The sequence below is a fragment of the Melanotaenia boesemani genome, chromosome 1, assembly GCF_017639745.1.
Source record: "Melanotaenia boesemani isolate fMelBoe1 chromosome 1, fMelBoe1.pri, whole genome shotgun sequence".
NCBI classification, from domain to species: Eukaryota; Metazoa; Chordata; class Actinopteri; order Atheriniformes; family Melanotaeniidae; genus Melanotaenia; species Melanotaenia boesemani.
This window is the reverse complement of record NC_055682.1, coordinates 1,252,313-1,278,007: the sequence shown is the minus strand read 5'-3', so window position 1 is coordinate 1,278,007 and position 25,695 is coordinate 1,252,313. Positions and strand designations below refer to the sequence as shown.

Here is a 25,695-nt window from a genome sequence, read left to right as displayed (position 1 = left end):
GGAGTCATACCTTAAACACGGTGGCGCTAAACCCTAAACACGGTGGAGCCATGTCTTATACACAGTGGAGTCAAACCATTAACACAGTGGAGTCGTACCTTAAACACGGTGGAGCTAAACCCTGAACACAGTGGAGTCATGCCTTAAACATGGTGGAGCTAAACCCTAAACACAGTGGCGTCATGCCTTAAACACGGTGGGGTCAAACCGTAAACACGGAGGAGCTAAACCCTAAACACGGTGGAGTCATGCCTTAAACACGGTGGAGTCATACCTGAAACACGGTGGAGTCATGCCTTAAACACGGTGGAGTCATGCCTTTAACACAGTGGAGTCAACCCTTACACACGGTGGAGCTAAACCCTAAACATGGTGGAGTCATGCCTTAAACACAGTGGAGTCAACCCTTAAACACGGTGAAGTCAAACCTTAAAGACGGTGGAGTCATGCCTTAAACACGGTGGAGTCATGCCTTAAACACAGTGGACTGATGCCTCAAACACGGTGGAGCTAAACTCTAAACACAGTGGAGTCATGCCTTAAACACGGTGGAGTCAAACCGTAAACACAGTGGAGTCATGGCTTAAACATGGTGGACTCATACCTTAAACACAGTGGAGTCATGCCTTAAACATGGTGGACTCATACCTTAAACACAGTGGAGTCATGCCTTAAACACGGTGGAGTCATACCTTAAACACGGTTAAGTCATGCCTTAAACACGGTGGAGTCATGCCTTAAACACGTTGTAGTCAAGCCTTAAACACAGTGGAGTCAAAACTTAAACACAGTGGAGTCATGCCTTAAACACGGTGGAGTCATACCTTAAACACGGTGGAGTCAAACCTTAAACACGTTGTAGTCAAGCCTTAAAACACGATGGAGTCAAACCTTAAACACAGTGGAGTCATGCCTTAAACACAGTGGAGTCATACCTTAAACACGATGGAGCTAAACCCTAAATACGGTGGAGTCATGCCTTAAACACGGTGGAGTCATACCTTAAACACGGTGGGGTCATGCCTTAAACACGGTAGAGCTAAACCCTTAGCACGGTGCAGTCATGCCATAAACATGGTGGAGCTAAACCCTAAACACAGTGGCGTCATACCTTAAACACGGTGGAGTCAAACCGTAAACACGGAGGAGCAAAACCCTAAACACGGTGGAGTCATGCCTTAAACACGGTGGAGTCATACCTCAAACACGGTGGAGTCATGCCTTAAACACGGTGGAGTCATGCCTTAAACACGGTGGAGTCAAACCTTAAACACGGTGGAGTGAAAACGTAAACACAGTGGAGTCATGCCTTAAACATGGTGGACTCATACCTTAAACACAGTGGAGTCATGCCTTAAACATGGTGGAGTCATACCTTAAACACAGTGGAGTCATGCCTTAAACACGATGGAGTCAAACCGTAAACACGGATCAGCTAAACCCTAAACACGGTGGAGTCATGCCTTAAACACGGTGGGGCTAAACCCTAAACACGGTAGAGTCATGCCTTAAACATGGTGGAGCTAAACCCTAAACACAGTGGCGTCATGCCTTAAACACGGTGGAGTCATACCTGAAACACGGTGGAGTCATGCCTTTAACACAGTGGAGTCAACCCTTACATACGGTGGAGCTAAACCCTAAACACGGTGGAGTCATGCCTTAAACACAATGGAGTCAACTCTTAAACACGGTGCAGTCAAACCTTGGACACGGTGGAGTCATACCGTAAACACGGTGGAGCTAAACAGTAAACACAGTGGCGTCATGCCTTAATCACGGTGGAGTCAAACCTTAAACACAGTGGAGTCATGCCTTAAACACGGTGGAGTCATACCTTAAACACGATGGAGCTAAACCCTAAATACGGTGGAGTCATACCTTAAACACGGTGGAGTCATACCTTAAACACGGTGGGGTCATGCCTTAAACACGTTGGAGCTAAACCCTAAACACGGTGGAGTCAAACCTTAAACACGGAGGAGCAAAACCCTAAACACGGTGGAGTCATGCCTTAAACATGGTGGAGTCATACCTCAAACACGGTGGAGTCATGCCTTAAACACGGTGGAGTCATGCCTTAAACACGGTGGAGTCAAACCTTAAACACGGTGGAGTGAAACCGTAAACACAGTGGAGTCATGCCTTAAACACGGTGTACTCATACCTTAAACACAGTGGAGTCATGCCTTAAACACGGTGGAGTCATGCCTTAAACACGGTGGAGTCATGCCTTAAACACGATGGAGGCAAACCGTAAACACGGATCAGCTAAACCCTAAACACGATGGAGTCATGCCTTGAACACGGTGGAGCTAAACCCTAAACACGGTGGAGTCATGCCTTAAACACGGTAGAGCTAAACCCTTAGCACGGTGCAGTCATGCCTTAAACATGGTGGAGCTAAACCCTAAACACAGTGGCGTCATACCTTAAACACGGTGGAGTCAAACCGTAAACACGGAGGAGCAAAACCCTAAACACGGTGGAGTCATGCCTTAAACACGGTGGAGTCATACCTCAAACACGGTGGAGTCATGCCTTAAACACGGTGGAGTCATGCCTTAAACACGGTGGAGTCAAACCTTAAACACGGTGGAGTGAAACCGTAAACACAGTGGAGTCATGCCTTAAACAGGGTGGACTCATACCTTAAACACAGTGGAGTCATGCCTTAAACACGGTGGAGTCATACCTTAAACACAGTGGAGTCATGCCTTAAACACGATGGAGTCAAACCGTAAACACTGATCAGCTAAACCCTAAACACGGTGGAGTCATGCCTTAAACACGGTGGGGCTAAACCCTAAACACAGTGGCGTCATGCCTTAAACACGGTGGAGTCATACCTGAAACACGGTGGAGTCATGCCTTAAACACAATAGAGTCAACCCTTAAACACGGTGCAGTCAAACCTTAGACACGGTGGAGTCATACCGTAAACACGGTGGAGCTAAACCCTAAACACAGTGGCGTCATGCCTTAATCACGGTGGAGTCAAACCTTAAACACAGTGGAGTCATGCCTTAAACACGGTGGAGTCATACCTTAAACACGATGGAGCAAAACCCTAAATACGGTGGAGTCATACCTTAAACACGGTGGAGTCATACCTTAAACACGGTAGGGTCATGCCTTAAACACATTGGAGCTAAACCCTAAACACGGTGGAGTCAAACCTTAAACACGGAGGAGCAAAACCCTAAACACGGTGGAGTCATGCCTTAAAAACGGTGGAGTCATACCTCAAACACGGTGGAGTCATGCCTTAAACACGGTGGAGTCATGCCTTAAACACGGTGGAGTCAAACCTTAAACACGGTGGAGTGAAACCGTAAACACAGTGGAGTCATGCCTTAAACATGGTGTACTCATACCTTAAACACAGTGGAGTCATGCCTTAAACACGGTGGAGTCATACCTTAAACACGGTGGAGTCATGCCTTAAACACGATGGAGTCAAACCGTGAACACGGATCAGCTAAACCCTAAACACGATGGAGTCATGCCTTAAACACGGTGGAGCTAAACCCTAAACACGGTGGAGTCATGCCTTAAACATGGTGGAGCTAAACCCTAAACACGGTGGAGTCATGCCTTAAACACGGTGGAGTCATGCCTTAAACACGGTGGAGTCAAACCTTAAACACGGTGGAGCGAAACCGTAAACACAGTGGAGTCATGCCTTAAACACGATGGAGTCAAACCGTAAACACGGATCAGCTAAACCCTAAACACGGTGGAGTCATGCCTTAAACACGGTGGGGATAAACCCTAAACACGGTAGAGTCATGCCTTAAACATGGTGGAGCTAAACCCTAAACACAGTGGCGTCATGCCTTAAACACGGTGGAGTCATACCTGAAACACGTTGGAGTCATGCCTTTAACACAGTGGAGTCAACCCTTACATACGGTGGAGCTAAACCCTAAACACGGTGGAGTCATGCCTTAAACACAATGGAGTCAACTCTTAAACACGGTGCAGTCAAACCTTAGACACGGTGGAGTCATACCGTAAACACGGTGGAGCTAAACAGTAAACACAGTGGCGTCATGCCTTAATCACGGTGGAGTCAAACCTTAAACACAGTGGAGTCATGCCTTAAACACGGTGGAGTCATACCTTAAACACGATGGAGCTAAACCCTAAATACGGTGGAGTCATACCTTAAACACGGTGGAGTCATACCTTAAACACGGTGGGGTCATGCCTTAAACACGTTGGAGCTAAACCCTAAACACGGTGGAGTCAAACTTTAAACACGGAGGAGCAAAACCCTAAACACGGTGGAGTCATGCCTTAAACACGGTGGAGTCATACCTCAAACACGGTGGAGTCATGCCTTAAACACGGTGGAGTCATGCCTTAAACACGGTGGAGTCATGCCTTAAACACGGTGGAGTGAAACCGTAAACACAGTGGAGTCATGCCTTAAACACGGTGTACTCATACCTTAAACACAGTGGAGTCATGCCTTAAACACGGTGGAGTCATGCCTTAAACACGGTGGAGTCATGCCTTAAACACGATGGAGGCAAACCGTAAACACGGATCAGCTAAACCCTAAACACGATGGAGTCATGCCTTAAGCACGGTGGAGCTAAACCCCAAACACGGTGGAGTCATGCCTTAAACACGGTAGAGCTAAACCCTTAGCACGGTGCAGTCATGCCTTAAACATGGTGGAGCTAAACCCTAAACACAGTGGCGTCATACCTTAAACACGGTGGAGTCAAACCGTAAACACGGAGGAGCAAAACCCTAAACACGGTGGAGTCATGCCTTAAACACGGTGGAGTCATACCTCAAACACGGTGGAGTCATGCCTTAAACACGGTGGAGTCATGCCTTAAACACGGTGGAGTCAAACCTTAAACACGGTGGAGTGAAACCGTAAACACAGTGGAGTCATGCCTTAAACATGGTGGACTCATACCTTAAACACAGTGGAGTCATGCCTTAAACACGGTGGAGTCATACCTTAAACACAGTGGAGTCATGCCTTAAACACGATGGAGTCAAACCGTAAACACGGATCAGCTAAACCCTAAACACGGTGGAGTCATGCCTTAAACACGGTGGGGCTAAACCCTAAACACAGTGGCGTCATGCCTTAAACACGGTGGAGTCATACCTGAAACACGGTGGAGTCATGCCTTTAACACAGTGGAGTCAACCCTTATATACGGTGGAGCTAAACCCTAAACACGGTGGAGTCATGCCTTAAACACAATAGAGTCAACCCTTAAACACGGTGCAGTCAAACCTTAGACACGGTGGAGTCATACCGTAAACACGGTGGAGCTAAACCCTAAACACAGTGGCGTCATGCCTTAATCACGGTGGAGTCATGCCTTAAACACGGTGGAGTCATACCTTAAACACGGTGGAGTCATGCCTTAAACACGATGGAGTCAAACCGTGAACACGGATCAGCTAAACCCTAAACACGATGGAGTCATGCCTTAAACACGGTGGAGCTAAACCCTAAACACGGTGGAGTCATGCCTTAAACATGGTGGAGCTAAACCCTAAACACGGTGGAGTCATGCCTTAAACACGGTGGAGTCATGCCTTAAACACGGTGGAGTCAAACCTTAAACACGGTGGAGTGAAACCGTAAACACAGTGGAGTCATGCCTTAAACATGGTGTACTCATACCTTAAACACAGTGGAGTCATGCCTTAAACACGGTGGAGTCATACCTTAAACACGGTTGAGTCATGCCTTAAACACAATGGAGTCAACCCTTAAACACGGTGCAGTCAAACCGTAAACACGGTGGAGTCATACCGTAAACACGGTGGACCTAAACCCTAAACACAGTGGCGTCATGCCTTAATCACGGTGGAGTCAAACCTTAAACACAGTGGAGTCAAGCCTTAAACACGGTGGAGTCATACCTTAAACACGATGGAGCTAAACCCTAAATACGGTGGAGTCATACCTTAAACACGGTGGAGTCATACCTTAAACACGGTGGAGTCATACCTTAAACACGGTGGAGTCATGCCTTAAACACGTTGGAGCTAAACCCTAAACACGGTGGAGTCAAACCTTAAACACGGTGGAGCTAAACCCTAAATACGGTGGAGTCATGCCTTAAAAATGGTGTAGTCAAACCTTAAACACAGTGGAGTCGTACCTTAAACACGATGGAGTCATACCTTAAAAACAGTGAAGTCAAACCTTAAACACGGTGGTGCTAAACCCAAAACACGATGGAGTCATATTTTAACACGGTGGAGTCATACCTTAAACACGGTGGAGTCATGCCTTAAACACGGTGGAGTCATGCCTTAAACACGGTGGAGTCAAACCTTAAACACGGATGAGCTAAACCCTAAACACGGTGGAGTCATGCCTTAAACACGGTGGATTCAAACCTTAAACACGGTGGAGTCATGCCTTAGAAACGGTGTAGTCAAACCTTAAACACGTTGGAGTCATACCTTAAACACGGTGGAGTCAAAACTTAAACACGGTAGTGCTAAACCCTAAACACGATGGAGTCATACCTTAAACATGGTGGAGCTAAACCCTAAACACGGTGGAGTCATGCCTTAAACATGGTGGAGCTAAACCCTAAACAAAGTGGCGTCATGCCTTAAACAAGGTGGAGTCAAACCGTAAACACGGATGAGCTAAACCCTAAACACGGTGGAGTCATGCCTTAAACACGGTGAATTCAAACCTTAAACACGGTGGAGTCATGCCTTCAAAACGGTGTAGTCAAACCATAAACAAGTTGGAGTCATACCTTAAACACGGTGGAGTCAAACCTTAAACACGGTAGTGCTAAACCCTAAACACGATGGAGTCATATCTTAAACACGGTGGAGTCATGGCTTCAACACGGTGGAGTCAAACCTTAAACACGGTAGTGCTAAACCCTAAACACGATGGAGTCATGATTAAACACAGTGGAGTCATACCTTAAACACGGTGGAGCCATGTCTTATACACAGTGGAGTCAAACCATTAACAGAGTGGAGTCATACCTTAAACACGGTGGAGTTAAACCCTGAACACAGTGGAGTCATACCTTAAACATGGTGGAGCTAAACCCTAAACACAGTGGCGTCATGCCTTAAACACGGTGGAGTCAAACCGTAAACACGGAGGAACTAAACCCTAAACACAGTGGAGTCATGCCTTAAACACGGTGGAGTCATACCTCAAACACAGTGGAGTCAAACCTTAAACACAGTGGAGTCATGCCTTAAACACGGTGGAGTCATACCTGAAACACGGTGGAGTCATGCCTTAAACACGGTGGAGTCATGCCTTTAACACAGTGGAGTCAACCCTTACACACGGTGGAGCTAAACCCTAAACACGGTGGAGTCATGCCTTAAACACAGTGGAGTCAACCCTTAAACACGGTGGAGTCATGCCTTAAACACAGTGGAGTCAACCCTTAAACACGGTGAATTCAAACCTTAAACACGGTGGAGTCATGCCTTAAACACGGTGGAGTCATGCCTTAAACACGGTGGAGCTAAACTCTAAACACAGTGGAGTCATGCCTTAAACACGGTGGAGTCATGGCTTAAACATGGTGGACTCATACCTTAAACACAGTGGAGTCATGCCTTAAACATGGTGGACTCATACCTTAAACACAGTGGAGTCATGCCTTAAACACGGTGGAGTCATACCTTAAACACGGTGGAGTCATGCCTTAAACACGGTGGAGTCATGCCTTAAACACGTTGTAGTCAAGCCTTAAACACAGTGGAGTCAAAACTTAAACACAGTGGAGTCATGCCTTAAACACGGTGGAGTCATACCTTAAACACGGTGGAGTCAAACCTTAAACACGTTGTAGTCAAGCCTTAAAACACGGTGGAGTCAAACCTTAAACACAGTGGAGTCATGCCTTAAACACAGTGGAGTCATACCTTAAACACGATGGAGCTAAACCCTAAATACGGTGGAGTCATACCTTAAACACGGTGGGGTCATGCTTTAAACACGTTGGAGCTAAACCCTAAACATGGTCGAGTCAAACCTTAAACACGGTGGAGCTAAACCCTAAATACGTTGGAGTCATGCCTTAAAAATGGTGTAGTCACACCTTAACCACGGTAGTGCTAAACCCTGAACACGATGGAGTCATATCTTAAACACGGTGGAGTCATACCTTAAACACGGTGGACCTAAACCCTAAACACCGTGGCGTCATGCCTTAAACACGGTGGAGTCAAACCGTAAACACGGATCAGCTAAACCCTAAACACGGTGGAGTCATGCCTTAAACACGGTGGAGCTAAACCCTTAGCACGGTGCAGTCATGCCTTAAACATGGTGGAGCTAAACCCTAAACACAGTGGGGTCATACCTTAAACACGGTGGAGTCAAACCGTAAACACGGAGGAGCAAAACCCTAAACACGGTGGAGTCATGCCTTAAACACGGTGGAGTCATACCTCAAACACGGTGGAGTCATGCCTTAAACACGGTGGAGTCATGCCTTAAACACGTTGTAGTCAAGCCTTAAACACAGTGGAGTCAAAACTTAAACACAGTGGAGTCATGCCTTAAACACGGTGGAGTCATACCTTAAACACGGTGGAGTCAAACCTTAAACACGTTGTAGTCAAGCCTTAAAACACGGTGGAGTCAAACCTTAAACACAGTGGAGTCATGCCTTAAACACAGTGGAGTCATACCTTAAACACGATGGAGCTAAACCCTAAATACGGTGGAGTCATACCTTAAACACGGTGGGGTCATGCTTTAAACACGTTGGAGCTAAACCCTAAACATGGTCGAGTCAAACCTTAAACACGGTGGAGCTAAACCCTAAATACGTTGGAGTCATGCCTTAAAAATGGTGTAGTCACACCTTAACCACGGTAGTGCTAAACCCTGAACACGATGGAGTCATATCTTAAACACGGTGGAGTCATACCTTAATCACGGTGGACCTAAACCCTAAACACCGTGGCGTCATGCCTTAAACACGGTGGAGTCAAACCGTAAACACGAATCGGCTAAACCCTAAACACGGTGGAGTCATGCCTTAAACACGGTGGAGCTAAACCCTTAGCACGGTGCAGTCATGCCTTAAACATGGTGGAGCTAAACCCTAAACACAGTGGGGTCATACCTTAAACACGGTGGAGTCAAACCGTAAACACGGAGGAGCAAAACCCTAAACACGGTGGAGTCATGCCTTAAACACGGTGGAGTCATACCTCAAACACGGTGGAGTCATGCCTTAAACACGGTGGAGTCATGCCTTAAACACGGTGGAGTCATGCCTTAAACACGGTGGAGTCATACCTTAAACACGGTGGGGTCATGCCTTAAACACGTTGGAGCTAAACCCTAAACACGGTGGAGTCATGCTTTAAACACGGTCTAGTCAAACCTTAAACAAAAGCGCTGCTTTGCACTTCAGTTGCAATTCTGCATCACACTTGCTCATGCACACTACACACTATTCCATACATAAGACACTTCGTTCATAAATGTAATCTAATGGTACCACTGGGAAAACTCATCTATTCATAAAATCAAAACACATTGGGTGACTGAAAACACTTACTTACAAAACTGATCAGCAATCCACCAACCACGAACAGGCCTCAGTTGAGCCATTTTGAGAACTTTGCAAGCAAGGTGGCAGAGGAAGACAAAGAGAGAGAGTAGGATCTGGTCAAAGAGGCTATACATGGAACAATATTTCAGATGATATGGAGGCCTACTGTAGAGCAACGTTGGTGGATCATGATAAATCATGGCCTGACGATGAGGGAAGCTGGGCAGTCCACCCACATGTAAGCCGGTTCACAGTTACATCCATCAGAAGGACATTCAGACTGGAACACAGGCGTGTCTTCAACTCTCCACTCCAGTCTGCATCTACGGTATTTACCATATCACTTTACTGTATCACATGTACTATATTGTAAGTTGGCTAGTGCTCCTTTTATAACCAAAATGGTAGTTTTGTGGAACATACAGTACAGTATACTACACAGCACTGTACTACTGAGATGTTACAGTACTGTGTACAGTATACAGTACTGTAACCAAACCAATAACAATTTGTGGTTGCAGTTTTCTACAGAATGACTAGAAGGGCTTCTGTGGTGGTCGGCAACACCTGTTCACCCAACAGCAAAGAGGGACACAGGTACCTGTGTGTTTGTGTGTATGTGAAGTACTGTAGTTGTGTGTTTAGAGCAATGCCAGCCATCCATGCTATGCATTTTTTTTGTTGCAAAAAATCTTGGACATGGATGGAGCTGCACAGCCTCATGAATTTATTTACATTCATGAGGCTGGTTTCAACTGCAGCAAAACTAGACGACGGGGTCGTAATATCATTGGCCACATGCCGGGGCACCGTGGAGGAAACATCACAATGTGTGCCACCAAAAGCAAGGGCTACTACACCATCATGCCAAGGTAGGACCCTTCAATACAAAACATATACCAACATTTCTCCATGCCCTTCATGATGCAGTCTTACAGGACGGATCAGAGCAGCCCAGGTTTGTAGGTGTCTGGGATGATCCACCGAGCTGCTCCGGTCCAGGACTGGTTCACCAACCATGATCATTTTGAAGTTGTATACTTGCCCTCTTATTCGCCATTTCTAAATCCTGTAGAAGATTTTTTTTCTGCTTGGAGATGGTGCGTATATGACCGCCAACTAAATGCCTACATGCCTCTTCTACAGGCATTGAGGTAACGGCAATCAATGGATGGAAGCGGCACACAAGGCGTTAACCTCCCCACTGCTTAGCAGGAGAAAATATTGCTTGTGATGTTTATGAGATCCTGTGGCCAGACCCAAACAGACTGCAGGATCTGTAATCCCACCCACGCAGCATTGGCCTGTTTTTCTGTATTTTGTGTTTTATTTTTGTATTATTTTTGCATTATTGCATTTACTGTACTGTAAAGTATAGTACTATGATGTGCAGTGTGGAGCTGATATCGTTTATAACCTTTCACCACTTTCATTTTTGGTTGTTGTGAAAACCTTTTTGTGGAAAAATGTGTTGCAATGAGCTTCACAGAAGCCGATGAACTGAATAGAAACAGTCAAAATGAAAGACTGCAGGGTTTTATATAAAGTACACTAGTGTGTTGCTGCTGATCTGAAAGTGTATTCATGTGATGCAAGTGTGTATCGATTTGACATCAGAGTGACATTTTGACAAAGGATTGTCAGGTTTTGAGTTTCAGTTCAACGTAGATGTGAATGGTTTATTTCCGGTGTTTTGTGTGCTTGTGTGTAAAGTTTTGACACAATGAGCCGAAGGTTTGCAAAGTGTTCAAGCAACAGGCAGAAACTGTAAATAAACAGGTCTTCAGTCTGGCCTTGATCAGAGGCAGATCAGTGTGGGTGCGGAACTCTTGGGGAAGAGTTTTCACCATGTTGGACCTGCCACTGAAAAGGACCAATCCCCCCACAGCTTGCACCTGGACTGAGGCCCCTCTACCAGATGTTGACCAGCAGAACATAAAGCTCTGCTGGGCTGGTGGACTTTCAACAGTTCTAAGTCAGGAGGAGCTAAGCCTTTCAGCACTTTGGGGCGGCGTGGCTCGGTGGGTAGAGCGGTCGTCTTGTAGCCTGAGGGTTGCTGGTTCAATCCTTGGCCTGTTGAGCTCATGTCGAGTGTCCCTGAAAAAGACACTGAACCCCTAATTGCTCCTGATGGGTCGTGGTTGAGTGCCTTGCATGGCAGCTTCCGCCATCAGTGTGTGAATGTGTGTATGAATGGGTGAATGTGATGTATGATGTGAAGCGCTTTGGGTAAAAGCGTTGTATAAATACAGAATAGTTACCATTTAAAAACAATCAGCAGAAGATTCTACCGGATCCTGAACTGAACCAGGAGCCAGAGCAGAGCTACCAGGATGGTTAGCAGAATTTATTTCAAGCTGTAAATGGAAGATGCAGGATTGATTGATCCCACCGTATAAAGGAGTAGTTATGTCTGGAGCTCACAGAGGATGGCCTCCTCCAGATGTCTGAGGAAAGGCTTTACTTTGGAAAATAGATCAAGCTGAAAAAAACTTGTTTTCACAACAGCATCAACCTGATTGTCCAGTTTCAAGCAAAAAAGCCCTGGGGAGGGCGCGGCAACATGATGAGGGGGAAGCGCACGGGACTGAGAAAATGTAGCAGACAAACTAAGGTTTTGACAACCAGGGCTCTTGGAAACACTCTGGACCACTTGGTGGCAGTAATGCACCAGTTCATGTTTGCCAACCACCAAAAATATAAAGAAGAAGAAGAAGAAGAAGAAGAAGAAGAAGAAGAAGAAGAAGAAGAAGAAGAAGACCTGCAGAACAGAGATCCGAGTATCAAAGGGAGAAAAGAAGGAGAGAGATGGAGAAACAGGTAAATGGGATGAAAGAGGGCAGATGTCTGGCTCTTGGTATGTGTTTATGTGTAAATGTGTTTCTGATTACATCGCTCTCACATCGGTGATGTTATGAATAAGTTACATAGTTGTAAGTTATATAGTTATAGTAAGTTGTATATACCTGGCCCCTTGCTCTGTGTATATAAAGGCAGGGGGCCTGGGAATGTTGGGGCATGGTAGAAAAAGCTTGAGAACCACTGCACCTGATTGAAGGGTCTGAAAGATCTAGACTGGGAACAGTGGTATTTGGCTTATTGGAGGCATCAAACTAAATCCATTGTTTTGTACTTATTTAGGTGGAGTGAGCTTTTCGAGAGCCAGTGTTTAACCTCCTTTAAGCAGCCATCAATGGAGTTTAAACTAAGTGGAGAATTGGGAGGGGCTGGCAGATAGATTTGCAGGTCATCTGCATAAAGATGAAAAGACAGATTATGGTGTTCAGTAATCAGCAACAAGTATAATGAGAAGAGCCCCAGAACGGATCCCTGTGGCACACCAGAGGTCAGCGGGGTTGAAGAGGAGGACAATTACCTATCAGGACTTAGGCTATCCAAGCACAGTTCCCTGAAGGCCAACCTGCTGAGCCAGACCAGTGATGAGGCCAGTGTCAAAAGTTGCCGTAAGGTCCAACATCACCAGCAGAACAGGTGTTTGGACATTAAGGCACAAGAGAATATCATTCTGTACTTGGAGTAGTGCAGATTCAGAGCTGTGATGAGACCTGAAACCAGACTAGAGTCCTTGAGCTGCCACCTTACCGCATTGGAGGAGTTTGTGTGTCCTGATGATCCTAAGAGTTCTGTTGTCTGGGGTTTTATGCCCCTGGTAGGGTCACACATGGCTAACAGGTCTCGAGGGGAGGGACCAGATAAAGCACAGCTCAGTAGTTCCCTATGATGAGTCAAATCAATGAATTCGGTTACACCTGGTGGAAATTATATAGGAGAGATACTGAGACCTGCTTAACAGCATTTTGGTCGTCATGGAGACAGACTCTCAGTACGTCCAGAGACACATAAAGCCGGTCCTTCTTCCATCTGCATTCTGCCTGTCTGCAGCGGCGTCTGATGGCCTGGGTGGTGTCATTAAACCCGGGGTTCGGCTTCTTTTTAGTAGACAGCTATTTTAAAGGCGCGATGGCGTCCAGGATCCCTGCGCAGGTGTAGTGGAATGAATCCTTCAGGACAGTGAAGAAACCCCAGTCCTTCACTGGGATGTAATTCAGTGCTTCTAACAACAGCAGCAAACTGCCCTGCTGTGGAGGGGTGGTAGAGGTTCAAGATTCAAGATTTTTATTGTCATTATGCAAACATAACAAAATTGTGAGGAGTCTGGAGCACAAATAAATAAAAAATAGAAATACAACAGACACACATAAATGAGTAAGTAAAAATATAAAATATATAAAGGCTATCAGAACACGTCTATATTTACAGAAAATGAGAGAATTCCCAGCAGACAGTAATATTTACATAAAGTTCATCCTGGTGCACGGACAGAGGGTTGTGTGTGTGTGCAAGGATCTTGGATTAGAAGCTTACGAGACACAGTAGCCAAGGAGCAAACACTGGAGTTCGGAGATCAATCAGGTGAGTCGGCCGGGGAAGGAAAAGCAGGGAAGTTGTGTTGCAACGAGGTCCGACGAGGAGTGGATGTGGAGTATTTAAAGCCCAGTGATCAGATTGATTGCAGGTGTGACTGATTAGTAATCTGGACACTGACTGCGATGATGTGTGGCAGGAGTGGGTGTGTCTGGTGCAGGTGTAACAATCGGTGTATGTGTTGGTGTTCATTGGTGTGTGTGTTGTGTGTGTTTGAGGGGGATGCTGATATGAAACATTTCTAGTGATCAATATGCTGATCAGATATTAGGTTCTTGAACTGAACTGAATTGAAAGTCAGACTCTAAACCAGCCAGAACCACACTGTACGTCACTGCATCTATGTCATCTGCAGACAGAGACCCGATCCGGAGTCCACTGTTCTGGTCTGAGATGGTTCGGACCAGGAGTAGAACTGGACAACTGGACTCTGGATGGAATCGTGATTTCAGGTTCTGGTCTGTGGTCCTTAGACTGGATTCAGGTTTTCGGTTTTTGCTGAGGTGTGGGTCTGCAGAGCTTCAGAGCTGTGAGCTGCAGGTAAACACTGCCATCTAGAGGTTGCAGACAGAATCACGGCTCAGTCTGAAGTATTTTCTTCTTAAACGTCAGCTTTATTCAACTTGGATGTTAGTGAGCTGACGCCTCCTCAGACCTGAAGAAAACCAAGACCCGATGGTGTCTTTGCTCCACCTTGGTTGGAGACCAGCTCGGTCTCCAGTTTTTCAGGACTTCCTTCTGCCTCAGGTCTCAGATCAAAGGACTGTATGGCCCTCATTCAGCTGTGGAGCTCCGCTGTGGAGTCAGTTCCGGTGCAGGCTCTAGTCTCAGCTCACCTCCACCATAGGGCAGTAAGAAGCTATCTTTACTACAGCGACTCCTCCCCCACCCAACACCACCTGGGAGATGACTAGACAAAGAAGAACCGATTGGAGACGTAAGAATCCGTAACATTAGTGGGTTTCTCTCCAGTTTCATCTGCAACACGTCTTTTCTCTGCTGGACAGTGACATATCTGTCATGTAAAAAGCATTATACTTAAAGCAGGTAAGGTTAGTGAATGTTCCAGCGAATTACAGCGAATGTTAAAGCGAACTACAGCGATTGTTCCAGCAAATAGCAAATGTTCCAGCAAGCTACAGCGAATGTTCCAGCGAACTACAGCGAATGTTAAAGCGAACTACAGCGATTGTTCCAGCAAATTACAGCAAATGTTCCAGCGAACTACAACGAATGTTCCAGCGAGCAAAAGCGAATATTCCAGCAAACTACAGCGAATGTTCCTACAAACTACAGCGAATGTTAAAGCAAACTACAGCGAAGGTTCCAGCGAACTACAGCGAATGTTAAAGCGAATGTTAAAGCAAGCTACAGAGAATGTTCCAGCAAACTACAGCGAATGTTAAAGCGAACTACAGCGAAGGTTCCAGCGAACTACAGCGAATGTTAAAGCGAATGTTAAAGCAAGCTACAGAGAATGTTACAGCAAACTACAGCGAATGTTCCTACAAACTACAGCGAATGTTAAAGCGAACTACAGCGAAGGTTCCAGCGAACTACAGCAAATGTTAAAGCGAATGTTAAAGCAAGCTACAGAGAATGTTCCAGCAAACTACAGCGAATGTTAAAGCAAACTACAGCTGTCTGGGGGGGCCTGGTCCTCCTAGGCATGTTGCGGGCCCTCTGCCTTTGGGGGGTGGGGCGGCTGCCTCTGGGCTCCTGGGGCCCTGGGCCCTTCGCTTGGGCTGCCCTGGGTGGCCGGTCCCTGGCAGGGCCGGCGGCTGCTGATCTTGGCCCACTGGGGCCTGTGCCCCGGGACTGTGGGGGGCTCTTGCTGGGGCTCTCCTCTGCCGCCCTTCGGGTGGGGCTGGAGTCGTCTTTGTGGTGGGGTGGCTTGGGTTGGTGCTCCGGGTCTGCTGCTGAGGGCCCGGCCCAGGCCGTGGTCTACATCTGGCCTCCGTGGAGGCGAGGTTGCATTTGCATGAGCTCACTCATCACTTTTCATCACTGATCACTCCTTGTTTCTCATGACACAGTCACTGAGTTGTCCAGTGGGTTTTTAATACTAAGTGATAATTATTAAATTTTTTTTTTTTTTTTTTCCTGTGAGTTAGTATCTGGTCGCTGTTATGTCTTTTTGATTTGGTTATTATTTAAAAACTCTTAATGACTGGCAGCCCTGTTTTTTTGTGTGTGTGTTTCTGCTTTTGTAAAAGTTGTAGGAAACTTTCTGGTGTGTTCATGTACAGGTGTAACAGTTTGTTGTCTGGTGATGGTGTGGATTGAAGGGTCGTTTCCTTCTGTCTGTGATCTTCTTGTCTCCTTTCTTCTTTCCGTTTTGCTCTTTTTGCTATTTTCCATCTTTTTCTGTCCCCTCCGGTCAGGTCCAGCAAGATTACATAGATTCCGTGATTCAAAGTAAAATGTTCCAGCGAATTACAGCGAAGTTTCCAGCAAATTACAGCAAATGTTCCAGCGAGCTACAGCGAATGTTAAAGCAAACTACAGCGAATGTTCCAGCAAATTACAGCGAATGTTAAAGCGAACTACAGCTAATGTTCCAGCGAGCTACAGCGAATGTTCCAGCGAACTACAGCAAATGTTCCAGCGAATTACAGCGAAGTTTCCAGCAAATTACAGCAAATGTTCCAGCGAGCTACAGCGAATGTTAAAGCAAACTACAGCGAATGTTCCAGCAAATTACAGCGAATGTTAAAGCGAACTACAGCTAATGTTCCAGCGAGCTACAGCGAATGTTCCAGCGAACTACAGCAAATGTTCCAGCGAATTACAGCGAAGTTTCCAGCAAATTACAGCAAATGTTCCAGCGAGCTACAGCGAATGTTAAAGCAAACTACAGCGAATGTTCCAGCAAATTACAGCGAATGTTAAAGCGAACTACAGCTAATGTTAAAGCGAGCTACAGCGAATATTAAAGCAAACTACAGCGAATGTTCCAGCAAATTACAGCGAATGTTAAAGCCAACTACAGCGAATGTTCCAGCGAACTACAGCAAATGTTCCAGCGAATTACAGCGAAGTTTCCAGCAAATTACAGCAAATGTTCCAGCGAGCTACAGCGAATGTTAAAGCAAACTACAGCGAATGTTCCAGCAAATTACAGCGAATGTTAAAGCCAACTACAGCGAATGTTAAAGCAAACTACAGCGAGTGTTCCAGCAAATTACAGCGAATGTTAAAGCAAACTACAGCAGTAAACTGGTCTGACTTGAAGTGGTTAAACAAACGCAGTAGATCACCAACAAGTGCGCCCGGTTTGATAAAACTGTTTAGCTTGAACTTGTAGCAGCTAGTAGAGTTTTCTGTTGTTATCGGTTAATCCAGCTTTCAGTTTGTCTTCAGGGGCTTTGGTTGTGTTCAGTGTACTTCTTAAAACGTGAGAAACCACCCAGGCCGTCCAGGCTGCAGCCACACCTCCACACGCACATAGAAGATACAATCCCCTTTAAAGGTCTTTTTTTTTTTTTTAAATCAAAAATGACATTTGTGTGTGCCTGTGTGTTTATTGATTTTCTTTACTTGCTTGTAGATAGATGTAGTCAATATTTATTATTTTTAATAACTACTTGTTTCTAAATACAGTTTTTTTGTAGTTTTAGAAAACGTTTGCTGTCAATGAATCTGGGAAAAATTAAAGATTCGACTGGTTTGCAAATAAAAAAAAGTACAACTTTACGGCTGGTCTTACTTGAATTCAACAGACCTGTGAAAACAACACTGATTTACTAACTGCTAAGTGCAGCAAACCACTCTCTCCTCCACCTGGCCGCTCTCCTCCACCCAGTCTCTCTCCTCCACCTGGTCCCTCTTCTTCACCTGGTTGCTCCTTCAACCAGTCCCTCTCCTCCATCCAGTCATTCTCCTCCACCTGGTTTCTGCTCCACCCAGTCGCTCTCCTTCCAGTTGCTTCTCCACTCAGGCCCTCTTCTCCACCCACTCACTCCTCCACCACTCGGTTGCTCTCCTCCACCTGGTCCTTTCCCTCCACCCACTCACTCCTCCACTTGGTCCCTCTCCTCCGCCTGGTCATTCTCCTTCACCCAGTCGCTCCTCCACCCAGTCACTGTCCTCCACCCAGACACTCCTCCATCCGGTGGCTCCTCCAGCCAGCCTCCACGGTAGCTGGACTCCGGGGTACATACAATATTGTCTGAAACCACACTGAGCACCAACCTATTGATTACAATGAGACAGACTAAATTAATAGCGTCTATATTTAATAATATAGATAACAAAGTGTATTTACTACTATATTTACTATAGTATATTAAAGGCTTAAAGAAGAACAGCATAAATATAAGATAAAACTTTATTAATCCCACAACAGGTAAATTTGTGTGTTACTATAACTCAACTACAGTAAAATAGAGGAAGAAAAGCAGTTAAAAAAAAAATATACAAATATTAAATACAAATGCAATAGAATGGAAACTATTCACCACAGTAACTGGTGTTCTATGTACAAGCATCTATGTATTTCCTTACATACACCACCTGCTGGTGGTGGTGGTGTTAACAATCTAGGACTGGTACTAGACTGGCCAGAGAAAATGACTTTGAACAGGGACACACAGGCGCAGTCACGGGTTGGAAATGTGATCTTATAACTTTCTTGGTGACAGTGAGTCATGAACAGCAACAGTTTTTGTGAAATGTAAATAGTTTATGTGTTTAGACTTCTTTTTTAAAATGATAAATGTTTGTAACCCTGTTTATATTGTAAACAGTTTATTAAACTTTATCATGTCATGCTTTTTTTTATCTTTTTTTTTTTTTTTTGCTGTATATTGAATTCCAGATGGGGCTGTGAATTAATTTCACTACTAATGTTTTCTCCTAGCCGACAGAAGTTAAGTACGCACTCTGAAATATTTAGTAATACAAAAATAAGAAGTGTTTTTACTAACCACCATGGACACCATGTTGAAAGCTGGACATGGAGTCAGTGACACGTCTCCAGACTCAGTGACTCGATGAGTTTTTCGGCCAAGATGGGGCTGATCTGTAAGAACGATGAGTCTGACTACAGGGAGGAAGGACGAGGGCTGACAGTGTCATGCAATGAAAATAACCTGACACACTATGTAAAAAATCAAACAAAGTAGAAAAAAAGAAGTCATTATTGCCTTTAATAAAAAGAATAACACAACACTGTATTTCAACAGTGAGAATCTGGATACGGTGGTAAACTTTAAAATCCTGAGCAGCCACATCACAGAGGACCTTCATGTTCTGTCAGTGCCAACATGCTGGGGAAAAAAGCATGAAGAATGGAAGATAAATTTATCTAAATACAGTTGCTAAATGATACAGATCCATTAAGAAGAGGCACCACAGAATTCCTATACAGTTTTTACTCCAGATACATTAGCATGGTGAAGATTGCAATCAAAAACTACCTTTAAGTCAACAGCATGTGTCATGTGTTATATCTTAATATGTTGTTCTTTAGGCGCTATGTGCTATAGTTTTTTTTTTTTTTTTTTTTTTTAACCTGTCTTGTCCAGCATCGTTGCAAACAGAATGATTGTCTGGCTGCTGTCTGGTGCTGGGCAATTTTACTCTATCAAGCAGGGATTTATACTACATGTATAAAGTCCCTCTTGATGAAAAACTTTATTAAATCAGACTCTTAATGCTGGACTCGACCGGAGGGGACAGAGAGAGAGAGAGAGAAAAGAAAGTAGAGAGAAGAGGGAGGGGAGAGAGAGGGACAGAAAGGGTGTGGGGAGTGCGGGTGGGGACTTGAAACATCATACAGAAGACCATGTAATCCATACTACTTACAACATATATAGCTACGATCATCCTAGCCAGTAGGTCATTACACAACTAGTTGATAATAGTAACAATAATAATAATAAGAGTAAGAGTAATAATAATAATAAGAACAGAAATAATAAAAAAAATAAAAAAAAATTTGATAATAGATATAAGTGAAACTGCTGTATTCAAGAACACGCGCAGAGAAACCTGTGTGGATGTGTTGGAGAACTCGGCCACACGGCGACGCAAAGACTGTGTGGAGACGTTCAGGAAGGAGTGACCATGCAGAGTGATCATGCAGATGCCACCTCACTTGAACAGAGGCCAGAGTCAGGCCAGCGGTCCCGAGACCCAGGCCACCAGCCCCCCCGCAGGCAACAGATCCCGACCGGTCCACAGAGACGACCACTCGCCCGCCCAGGAAGGCAGCAGCAGGAGACCCCAGCAGGAGCCGCCCCGCGGACCCAGGGCACCGGCCCCGGCGGGCCGAGGCCAGCAGTCCCCGACCCCCCCCGGGCACCGGCCGCCCGGGACAGACGGGGCAGAGGGCCCGGGCCCAGGAGCGCAGGGACACCCCCCTCCCCCACAGGCCGAGGGCCAGCACGCCACCTGGGGGGACCCGGCCCGCCCAGACGGCCACCACCAGAGGCCAGCCCCACACCCCAGCGCCCAGCCGCACACCCCGAGAACCAGTCCTGCCCCCCCCCCAGACCAACACACACACACACAAACACACACACTCTCCTTCCACTCCTCCATTTATCCTCCCACGCATACACCATTCAACCCTCACATACTCTGTCCTCCCACACACACACACCATCCTTCCACCATCCATCCTTCCACACACACACCATCCTTCCTCCCACACACTCACCATCCTTCCACCATACACTCTCCCACACCTATCCCATCCTCCCACACACACATCATCCCTCCACCACTCATCCTCCCACACATACACCATCCTCCCTCTCACACACCATTCATCCACCTTCACACCTCCCATACACACACACACACACACACCTTCCTTCCACTACCCATCCTCCCACACATACATCATTCTCCTACACCAAACATCCACCTTCACGTACCCCATCCTCCCACACACACACACCACCCCTCCATCACCCACTCTCCCAAACATACACCACTCCCCCACACACACACCATCCTCCCTCCCATACACCATCCATCCTCCCGCACACACACCATCCTTCCACCATCCATCCTCCCACACACTCCCCCCATCCCTGCACCATACATTCTCCCACACATACCCCATCCTCCCACACATACATCATCCCTCCACCATTCATCCTCCCACACCCACACCACCCCCCCTCCCACACACCACGCATCCACCTCCACACACCCCACCCTCCCACACACCATCCCTCCACCACCCATCCCCCCACACCCACACCACTCTCCCACCCACACACCACCCCCCCCCCCCCGAACACACACACACACAAACACCATCCCCCCACCACCATCCTCCCGCCACCCCACGCCACAGGGGGACAGCCCCAGCCAGGAGGCAAGGAGACACGAGCCAGGCCCCCAACCCCCCACCCCACCCCGCCCCCGCCCCCCACTCCCCACCCCCAAAACAGCACCTTCCCCCCAGGGCCAGCAGCCAAAACCCCCCGGGACAGCCCGCCTACGCCCCGGGCCAACGCGACAGGCCACCCGGCCTGCCCCGCCCCCGGGCCATCCATGGAGACAGGGGCGCTTGAAGACCCCATCCCCCCCTCCCTCCCCCACTAGTTATTGAATATTTTATGTGCTGTTTGCAATTAAAAAAAGAGGGTTAAAATTGGGGGGCAGTAACTGCATTGAGGAGGGGGTGGGGCCACCTGAGCAGTCCCACCCACCTGACCTCGCATGTTCCACCCCCCAAAACGTGTTTGTATGTTGCAAATGTTATTTGTGCTCAGTGACTAAGTGGAATTAAAAGCTGGGAGGCATGCTGCCGCTCGGCGAAGCAACAGGGCCACTATGATGACCCCCCTGCCCCGCCCAGCGCAACAAGCACACCTCCCACAGCCCTACCTGTGTATGTAGTGAAGAGTGGGGGAGGGGAGGGGTCAGGAGATGTAGGTCCAGAGGGGAGTAAGCCTCCCCCCTGGAAGACGACCCGCCAGTGGCTTAGGGCGCCCCCGTCCCCCGCCGGCCCCGAAGGGCGTCACAGGCCCGGAGCAGGCACCCCAACCCAGGCACGCCACGAACCCCCCCAGGGGCCAGCCACCAGCCCAAGGGGCCACTTTCCTCTTTCTGAGTGGGAGGGGGGCGAGGCAAAGGAAGGGAACCCCAGGCCCACGCCCCCAACACCCGGCCAGGGCGCCCCCCAGAGGACACGTCCTAACCCCCTGCAAACGCACACACTTTTTTTTTTTTTTTTTTTTTTTTTTTTTTTTTACCCCAGCCACTCACACACCCTCTCACACACCTCTATACACCAACACCTCAATACGTGCACATACCTCCACACACACACTTCACGCACATACCTATAAACACACACACCGGTGCCCAAATACACACACACTCTCATACCCCTCCATACACATACACCACTACACACGCACTCACATACATACCTGCATATACACACAAGCACCTCCATACATACTCACGCCTCCACCCACTCCTTCACTCCTCCACACACACCTCGACCTCCACGTGCACACACTCATATATACACACCTTCACACACACCCACACACACATCCCACATAGACCTCCACACACACACCCGCACACCACTCACACACACATACACGCACACACCTAGACCTTCATACACACCCACACACACATACAGCACACACATCCCTCTACACCCACCCACACACCCGCATACCTACAGACACACACACACACACACACCCACCTATATACAAACACACCCCCACCCAGGTTCCGGGGCTGCGACCAAGCACCAGGGCACGGACCAACCCCCGGCACGGCACATCCGGACGGGCCCAGCCCCCCCCCAGCAGCGGCAGACCCCCCACCCCCAGGAGAGGGGGAGACCCGACACCCCAGAGCCCGGGGCCCCCACCCGGCCCACCCCGGGCCCGACCGGCCACCCGGCCAGGGGCCGACGGACACCGACCCAGGCACCCCGGCAGCCACCCCCCACCGCCACGAGGCAGTCCCACCCCGGGGCCCACCCAATGCCGCCCGCCCAGACCGGAACCCCCAGCCGACCCAGCAGCGGAGCAGCCGAGATCCCCACCCAGGAGACAACCGGAGACCCGAAGCCACCAGGGACCCCCCACCCATATCCACCCCCATCCCAGCGAAGCCGCAATCCTCCACCTACATTAGGTGATGTAGCCAGTCACAGGGGACCAGAGGGAATGAAAGTCATCTGATTGGTTCCTGGAGGAGGCAGACATTGTCTCAATGCTGATGTGATCTAACAGGAGATTTCTAAACTGCTGGATAGACAAATTATTCTTATCTTTCCAGTTCACAAGGATAGTTTTCTTTGCGATGCATAAGACTGCGAGGACCAAGTTTATGGAGTGTATTCCTATGTTAGTGTCACCCAGGTCGCCCAGTAGGCAAAGTGTGGGGTTTGCAGAAAAAACTGGTTTTAAACCATTTTGAGAGATCTTCACACACCTTAATCCAGAACCTTTGGACAGGTGTGCAGGACCACAGCGCATGGATGTAGCTATCAGAAGTGTTCTCAGAGCAGTGTGGGCAGATATCTGATGGTGAAAGGCCCATCCTGAACATCCTGTGTCCTGTATAATGAGTTCTATGGAGAATTTTGAATTGTATTAGTTGTATATTTGAATTCTGAGTCATTTTAAACGTGTTTAAACATATTTGTGACCATCTTTTCTGATCAAAGTTATTAGATAAATCATCTTCCCATTTTGAAGTTGGGAGAGATATCCTGTCTTCTAGCTTTGCAAGTAATCTATATATTTTTGATAATAATTTTGGAGTATTAAGATTCAAGAATTCTGCTATTCTGACAGGAAGCTGCAAGTCTAACTGTACAGGGGTATACTTCTTACATATAATTGATTTTAGTTGGTGGTACTCTAAGAATTTATTGCTGTTGATTCCATACTGTGAGACAATTGTGTTGAAAGATACAAAGTTTCCATTTTCTATTATCTGTCCTAACTGTTGTATTCCTTTAGTCTTCCATTGAGTGAAGTTTATCATCTTTTTGTTCTGCAGGATGTCAGGGTTGTTCCAGATGGGTGTAAGTCTACATGGAAAGAGGGAAGATCTGGTTATCTTACAGAATTCCCACCAAGCCATTAAGGAAAAACGGATGTTAAGGCTTTTAAAGCACTTATATGGTTTAATGGTTGAGCTGATGAACGGCAGGTCAGAGATGACTAAGTCCTCACACAAAGCCTGCTCCCCATCTAGCCACGGCTCATCCAGATAACTGGGTTTGAGCCACTTGGAGATGTACTGCAGCCTGTTAGCTATAAAGTAGTGATTAAAGTTTGGTAGATCCAGTCCTCCTCTATCTTTAGTCTGCTGTAAGGTTTTAAGACTGATACGTGACGGCTTGTTTTTCCAAAGAAACTTGGATATGAAAGAGTCCAGAGATTTAAACCAACTGGTGGAGGGTTTAGTGGGTATCATTGAAAATAAATAATTAACTTTAGGTAGAATCATCATCTTAATGGTGGCAACTCTCCCCATTAGTGAGATGGGTAAGCGCCTCCACCGTAAGAGATCATCTTCTATTGTTTTTAGTAGCTGAACATAGTTTAATTTTGTTAAATCTGATAAGCTGGGGGAAATATTTATACCTAAATATCTAATGTTTCCTGTCTGTATTTTGATATTAGGGATGTTTTGTAGGTCACAGTTGATGGACATGGCTGTAGTCTTAGACCAGTTAATAGAATAATCAGATATTTATGAGAACTTATTAATAACTGTGATTGTCTCAGAGAGTGATGTTTGTGAGTTCTGAAGGAAAAGTAATATATCATCTGCATAAAGACTTATTTTATGTTCTATATTTTTGCCCTGGATTCCTTTAATTTCTATATTTTTTCTAATAGCAGCTGCTAACGGCTCTATGAAAATGGCAAAAAGTGAGGGGGAGAGTGGACAGCCCTGTCTGGTGCCTCTCTGTAAGCGGAAGCTTGGAGAAGTTTGATCGTTGGTTTTCACACATGCATTTGGGTTATTATATAATATTTTAATCCACTCTATGAAAGCAGGTCCAAACCCAAATTTGTCTAGTGTTGCAAATAGAAACTTCCAGTTTACCCTGTCGAAGGCTTTTTCTGCATCTAGAGAAATGATTGTGGATTCTAGATTATGTAAAGTAGAGTAATCTATGAGGTTAATTAGCCTACGCGTGTTAGTAGATGAATGTCGGCCTTTTATAAAACCTGTCTGGTCCGGATGTATTATAAGAGGGGTTATTTTTTCTATCCTTCTGGCAAGAGCTTTACTAATTATTTTCAGGTCTACATTTATTAAAGATATGGGACGGTAACTGGATGGAAGTGTGGGGTCTTTGCCTGGTTTTAGCAATAGTGTTATATTAGCTAAGTTCATATTTTGCGGTGTTTTTTGTTTTTCCTGTATTTCTAACAACATATTATAAAATGTAGGCGCTAGCGTTGTCCAGAATTCCTTGTAAAATTCTGCTGAGTAACCATCTGGACCCGGGGCTTTATTGTTGGGCATATGTTGGAGAGCTTCGTGGAGTTCATCTACAGTAATAGGTGCATCTAAATTTATTTTATTTTCATTTTTTAGTTTTGGTAGATTAATGTTGTTTAAAAAATTGTTCAATATGTTCATCTGTTGGATTAATCTGTGATTCATATAATGTTTTATAGAAGCTTCTAAACGTGTCATTTATCTTGTCTGGGTCATGGCTGATGTTTCCGTC

The 25,695-nt window shown here is 46.4% G+C and overlaps 2 long non-coding RNA genes across 3 annotated transcripts; both read right to left on the bottom strand.

The window, feature by feature from the left end:
- Positions 1-5,835: 5,835 nt before the first annotated feature.
- On the bottom strand, positions 5,836-7,704 carry LOC121642148. Of its 2 annotated transcripts, none has more exons than XR_006010845.1 (4): positions 7,666-7,704; positions 6,545-6,566; positions 6,259-6,302; positions 5,836-5,907 (listed from the first exon to the last, which is right to left on the bottom strand). It is a non-coding gene; the product is annotated as an uncharacterized LOC121642148 (long non-coding RNA). The 2 variants fall into 2 exon arrangements; XR_006010846.1 differs by lacking the exon at positions 7,666-7,704 and adding an exon at positions 6,765-6,791.
- On the bottom strand, positions 6,814-7,505 carry LOC121642153. The gene is made up of 3 exons (XR_006010848.1): positions 7,446-7,505; positions 7,248-7,291; positions 6,814-6,874 (listed from the first exon to the last, which is right to left on the bottom strand). It is a non-coding gene; the product is annotated as an uncharacterized LOC121642153 (long non-coding RNA).
- Positions 7,705-25,695: the final 17,991 nt, after the last annotated feature.